This window comes from Odontomachus brunneus, unplaced genomic scaffold, assembly GCF_010583005.1.
Source record: "Odontomachus brunneus isolate Ranch 3 - 2012 unplaced genomic scaffold, Obru_v1 Obru_scaffold_009, whole genome shotgun sequence".
Lineage (NCBI taxonomy): Eukaryota > Metazoa > Arthropoda > Insecta > Hymenoptera > Formicidae > Odontomachus > Odontomachus brunneus.
In genome coordinates this window covers 398,743-404,541 of record NW_022639459.1, presented here as the reverse complement: position 1 = coordinate 404,541, position 5,799 = coordinate 398,743, and the positions used below count along the sequence as shown (strand labels likewise).

The window sequence follows — 5,799 nt, the reverse complement described above, 5'->3', positions numbered from 1 at the left end:
AATTTTAATTTAAAAATTTTATATTTTACATCGAACGGAACGCAAGTAAATGAAAAATGTTTTACTGTTAGATATTAATCAATAAGAGAGATAATTTCTTAAGAAATCGAAAATATGCCGGACCGAATAAAATTGTGTTTATTACTATAAATTTAAAATATATAAAACTGCATGAAAATAAGGGCCGATTGCAATAGTTGATGATTGTTGTTTGAAGAGTGGAAAAAATTTGTAAGGAACATATGTGTATTTACAATCCGTCGATACAAATTCTTCTTTCTGCATTGTAATTTATTTTTCAACTTAATTAATCAAATTATGTGCGTAAACAACAATATAAAATTTTTTATACGTACGTGTCCGACATGTCATAGCATACATGTGCGTATTACTGAAAAAGTTAATCAGCTGATAAAAGATTAAAGATTATTAAAACACGTTTGTACCTGCCGACATGTTAAATAGTAGCTGCTACATTACTCATAGAAATTTAATACTAATAAGCGATAATTTAACCAGTGATAATTACTGTAGTTTAATAATTATATTATTCGTACGAGTAATAAAATTATTATTTATTACTGACCAATTTATTACAGCTAGTGATACTTTTCTATAAGGGATGTCATGTGTACTAAGATTCTGTATTAAAATATTTGGCACTATATGTGTTTAGCAACCTGTCGCACCAGTTAAAGACACGAGAGTATATAGTATTTTTTTATAATACTATAAAGAACTGAAATGCTGAATACATAAAAATTTTCATTAATTGATTATTGAATCACATAACATAGACCCGTATTAATCGCTATTTGAAGCTAATCCCACGTAAGATATTTAGGTCTCAATGTGTTTATAATCAGATTTGAGTTTATATTTGAATCATATAATATACGTGATATTTCGAATCAAGTTTTGGCTAAAAAACCCATTTCCATCTCTGCATGTAACCTGAGTATCTCACGTAAAAGGCAAGTTTCAAGTTACGACTATAAATACGGGTCATAAATACATATTGAATATGTCCAGAAGAAGTATAAGTTTCCTCTCGATTGAAACGCGATCACAAACATGACATTACGAATATTGAAATAAATCTTAAGAATCATCTATTAAATATATTCCTCTGAAGACAAAGTGTACAATTAAACTAAAACATGACAATAAATACGGAAAAAGTTCTATATTGGACAATAAGACGTTTTCTTCTAATCGATGCCTGAATTGCTTTAAGAAATAAAACTGATTTGATTAACAATCAGAGCAATTAGATAACTGAATTATTTCGACATTAATATACATAATTTTCAAACTAAACGGTTCATTTATTGAGCATAGATACATCGGAAGTTTAAGAAATACCAAAAACTTTTTAACACTTTTGTTAACATTTCGATTAACGGAAAAACATTACAAATTTCTCATTTATCGTTATATTACAGGCAAAAAATATCAATACAAGATGTTAATAAGCGGGCTTTTTATCTCCATCCTAATATTAGTATATATTTATTATAAGTACGTAATATTCAATTTCTGGCGAAAAAAGGGAGTGTTTGTACCTGTCGAACCTGTTGTACCGACTGGCAATGTGACAAAACTTTTGACTGGAAAAATGTCAATGGGCAAGTATCATTGAATGACATTAATAGTATCTTCAGTAATTGAAGTATCTTATATCAGAAAATGGAAAAACCAATACAAAAGCCTTCTTTTTCCATTATATTTAACAAAATATTTACTTCTGCATAGTTGTGCCTCTTCGAAATTTGCAATAGTATAATATAAATCGTATTATATTCTGCATTCAAAACTAAACAAAAATTTTGTGAACAGGTGAACTCTTTCAAAATTTCTATATGAAATATAAGGAACATCGTGTTTTTGGAATTTACACATTTTTCAAACCAAATCTGATAGTCGCCGATCTCGATCTAATTCAAACTATGCTCACGAAGGAATTCAAGAGTTTTCATGATCGTTTAATGTATTGCAACGAAAAGGTCGATCCACTATCTGGTCATTTGGCTTTATTGCCCGGAAAAAAATGGCGGAATTTACGCGTCAAATTAGTACCCATTTTCACATCCGGCAAGATAAAACAAATGTTCACGATTATAAGAGAATGTAGTGAAGAGTTGACGAAAAGTTTAGAAATGGAAACTCATACAAACAATGCAATTGATATCAAAGAAATATTTGCAAGGTAATTAAGGAAGATTTATTCAAAGGAAAAACGATCGTTGAGGCAACAGAATAAATGTTTTTATTTGAAAAGTAACTTGTAAAAACAGTACATTATAATTATAAATCGTTTGTTCCTTGTTTTAATCAATACTTGATTAACGGGCTGGCATCAGTAAGCAATTGTAATAAACTCTTGCCGCAATTATTCGTTTATTTACATACTTACGCAAATTATTGTATATTAGAACTTAACCAAAACAATTTATCCAATAACAATAGATATACGACGGATATAATTATGTCAACTACATTGGGAATAAAGTCCAACTGCTTAGTTGAGGCGAATAATGAATATCGATACTGGGGATAGAAATTTTTTGAAATAAATCCTTTTTGGTCCGCTATGACGATATTCGCACCACAAATTTTGGAATTCTTTTCCATTCCTGCTACGGATCGTGGTGTCACCAAGTTCTTCACGAAATTATTCCGTGACAATGTGGAGTACAGGCAAACTCACAACGTCGTAAGGCACGATTTTATGAATTTACTTATACAACTCATGGAGAAAGGCTACGTTGAACTCGACGACGATAATAAGGGCACCGATGATAAATCTTGTAAATATATATCTTATACTTATTTTCACAGCGACAAACGATTTTGTTCACATTTTAAAAAATTTCATGTGCGTGACATATTATATATATAGTAATCACGTATATATGCACTTTTGACCTCTCAAAATATTTATAACATTGCTATGCGAGATCACTAAGCGATTTTGGTACTTTATTCCAACGCAGCTGACACGAATAAACTTACCATGTTGGAAGCGACCGCACAAGCCTTTCTCTTCTTCATAGCTGGCTTCGAAACATCATCGACCACCGCGACGTTCTGCCTGTATGAGTTAGCTGTACATCAGGATATACAAGACAAAGTTCGCCAGGAGATCGATGAGACGTTGAAAAAGCACGGTGGACTGACTTACGATGCTTTGAACGAAATGACGTATCTGCACAAAGTAGTCCAAGGCAAGCATGACATCTTCTTAACATATCGCGAGGAATTTTTTCTCCGCAAGGAAATTACAAACTTTACGATATTATAATCAGTTACGTATAATGAAATATATCTACATACATCTTTGCGTAGAAACCTTACGGAAATATCCACCTGCAACTGTTTTGGGTCGTGTCTGTACCAAAGAGATAGTCCTCCCAACGACAAACGTTCGCATCCCGATAGGGACATCAATCTCTATACCAGTACTCGGAGTGCATCGAGATCCGTCAACATACCCGGATCCGGACAAATTCGATCCTGAACGTTTCAACGCGGACCAAGTGGCAGCGAGGCATCCTTACGCTTTCTTGGCATTTGGTGAAGGACCACGTATCTGCATTGGTGAGAGTAAATCAATTTTTTCGTTTTAATTTTTCAATTATTCTTTAAAAGAAGAATAATCGACACACACATACAACTTAATTTCCCCATTTTTCGGAAATATACAGTTTTGAATTTAGAATTTTCAATACACAATTTCATTATGATGTTAGTTTGAAGCGCGTAAAGACATATTTTAAAAAATAATTAATTAATAATTCAAATAAATTAGTAAAAGATATCTTAAGATGTCTTAACATCTATAACAGAAATAGAATGTCTTTTTGACATCTTTAAGATATCTTTTAGTAGATTTTACTTGGAAAGTTATTATTGTCGCATCTCGATGAAAAATGTTTCATACATAATTATGTAAAATTATATAAAATTATATATAATTTTATATTATTATATATAATTATTTATGAAACTTGTTCATGCATGTTAATACATGTTACTTGTATATAATCATGTATAATTATATATATATAAAATTTCATACATAATTTTATATATAATTATATATAATTATAATTTTATATAATTATAATTATAATTATAATTTTATATATAAATATAATTATAATTTTATATATATTTATAATTATAATTTTATATTTAATTATATATAATTTTATATAATTGTATATAATTATGTATGGACAAATTTTATATATAATTAGACATGAAAAATTTTTAACGGGAATATATATTTAGTTTGTTCCTTTTTTACTAAAGACTTGGTAAATATATTTAAAAAAATCGAACTTTTTAATTTTCAGGTGCAAGGTTTGGTTATGTGCAAGCAAAGATTGGAATTATAAGCATCGTATCGAAGTTCAAGTTTAAATTGCATCCACAAACTGCGGTACCACTCGAATTTGATAATAAGACGTTTGTACTCACTGCCAAAGATGGTGTGCATCTTATTATTGAATCGCTGTAAGCTAATCGCGCTGATATTTTTAAGTTCTAAAATAGATTCTGACGAGGTCTGGGAGCAAAATGTTACATACAGAAAGATGAGACGCTGACACCCTAGTAAATATTATTAAAATTTATTTTTTATTTATAATAAAAGTATGGCCATATTTCAAAACGCACGGAAAAAAGATTTGGTTGAATTAATCAAATATCTTGTCAATTATGAACGATCCAGAAATTTCGATTAAAATAACCCGAATTCTGTTTAAGTTAACAAGATGTTTGGTTTTTGTTATCTTAACAGAGTTAAACAGAATTAGGGTTAATACTTTAATCGGAATTTCTGTATCGTTCATATTCGATCAGATATTTGGTTAACTTTACCAAACCTTTTTTTAAGTGTGTAAATAAAAAATATCGTTGATATAAAAAATCAAGGGCAGCACGATAATGTCACAAAATCGACCGCATAAAAAAGATTGGCCAATTGATGACACGTCGAATACGACAAGAATGTACTCCGCCCGGAGTAATAGTTTTAACATTTTCGATTGTAACTCATGGAAAAAATGTTACCCGAAAACGTATATAATAACTAAATATCCTAAAAATATGCCGGGACGTTCTAAACATACAAGAAATGACCTTGAGAGTTTGTCTTGTCTGTGTTTCAAACACATAGCATGTAGAAATTTAGAAAATATTTGTTTTACTTAAATTTTCACATGTACGATACGAATTCTTCTTTCTGCATTGTAATTCATTTTTTAACTTAATGTCATTAATCAAATTATGTGCGTGAACAGCAATATAAGATGTGATTTTTTATACCCATATTATTAAATAGTTTATCTAGCTCCTATTTTGCAAAGAGGATTATCAATGATAAAAACGATAATGACTCAGAACTACGTCATTTGTTTGCGTGATAACAAAGTATATAACCTGCTGACTTATATAACACTTCTCATTTCTTGCGTGTTGAAGATAAAGTTCAATTGCAATATAAACGAGTTCTTCCTTCATTTCATTAGTATCGTTAGTTCATATGAACACGCAATATGTGATAATCAGTGATTTCATACAGTTTTATAATTGTGAAAAATATAATCTGAACTGTATTTAGTGACTAATAAAATAATTGGTTTTCTTGTGCAATAAAGGTAATATTAGCAACGAATTTACAATGAACAATTCCCCGCTTCTTTTAATTGAACCGTGTATATTGAAAGTGATGTAAGTGCACTTATCTTCTTGTACAAGATATCAAAACAAAAGGAGATTTAAATAGATTGC

General features: G+C 29.8%; 1 protein-coding gene and 1 pseudogene across 1 annotated transcript in view; both read left to right on the top strand.

Moving 5' to 3' along the window:
- The first annotated feature begins 1,251 nt into the window (after positions 1–1,251).
- On the top strand, positions 1,252–5,670 carry LOC116840295 (annotated as a pseudogene).
- Positions 4,557–5,799, top strand: part of LOC116840296 (probable cytochrome P450 6a20) — a 6,549-nt gene continuing 5,306 nt past the window's right edge. Inside the window, exon 1 of the mRNA XM_032806851.1 lies at positions 4,557–5,666. The gene's annotated coding sequence lies outside the window, so the exon portion shown is untranslated. The remainder of the gene's footprint in view (positions 5,667–5,799) is intronic.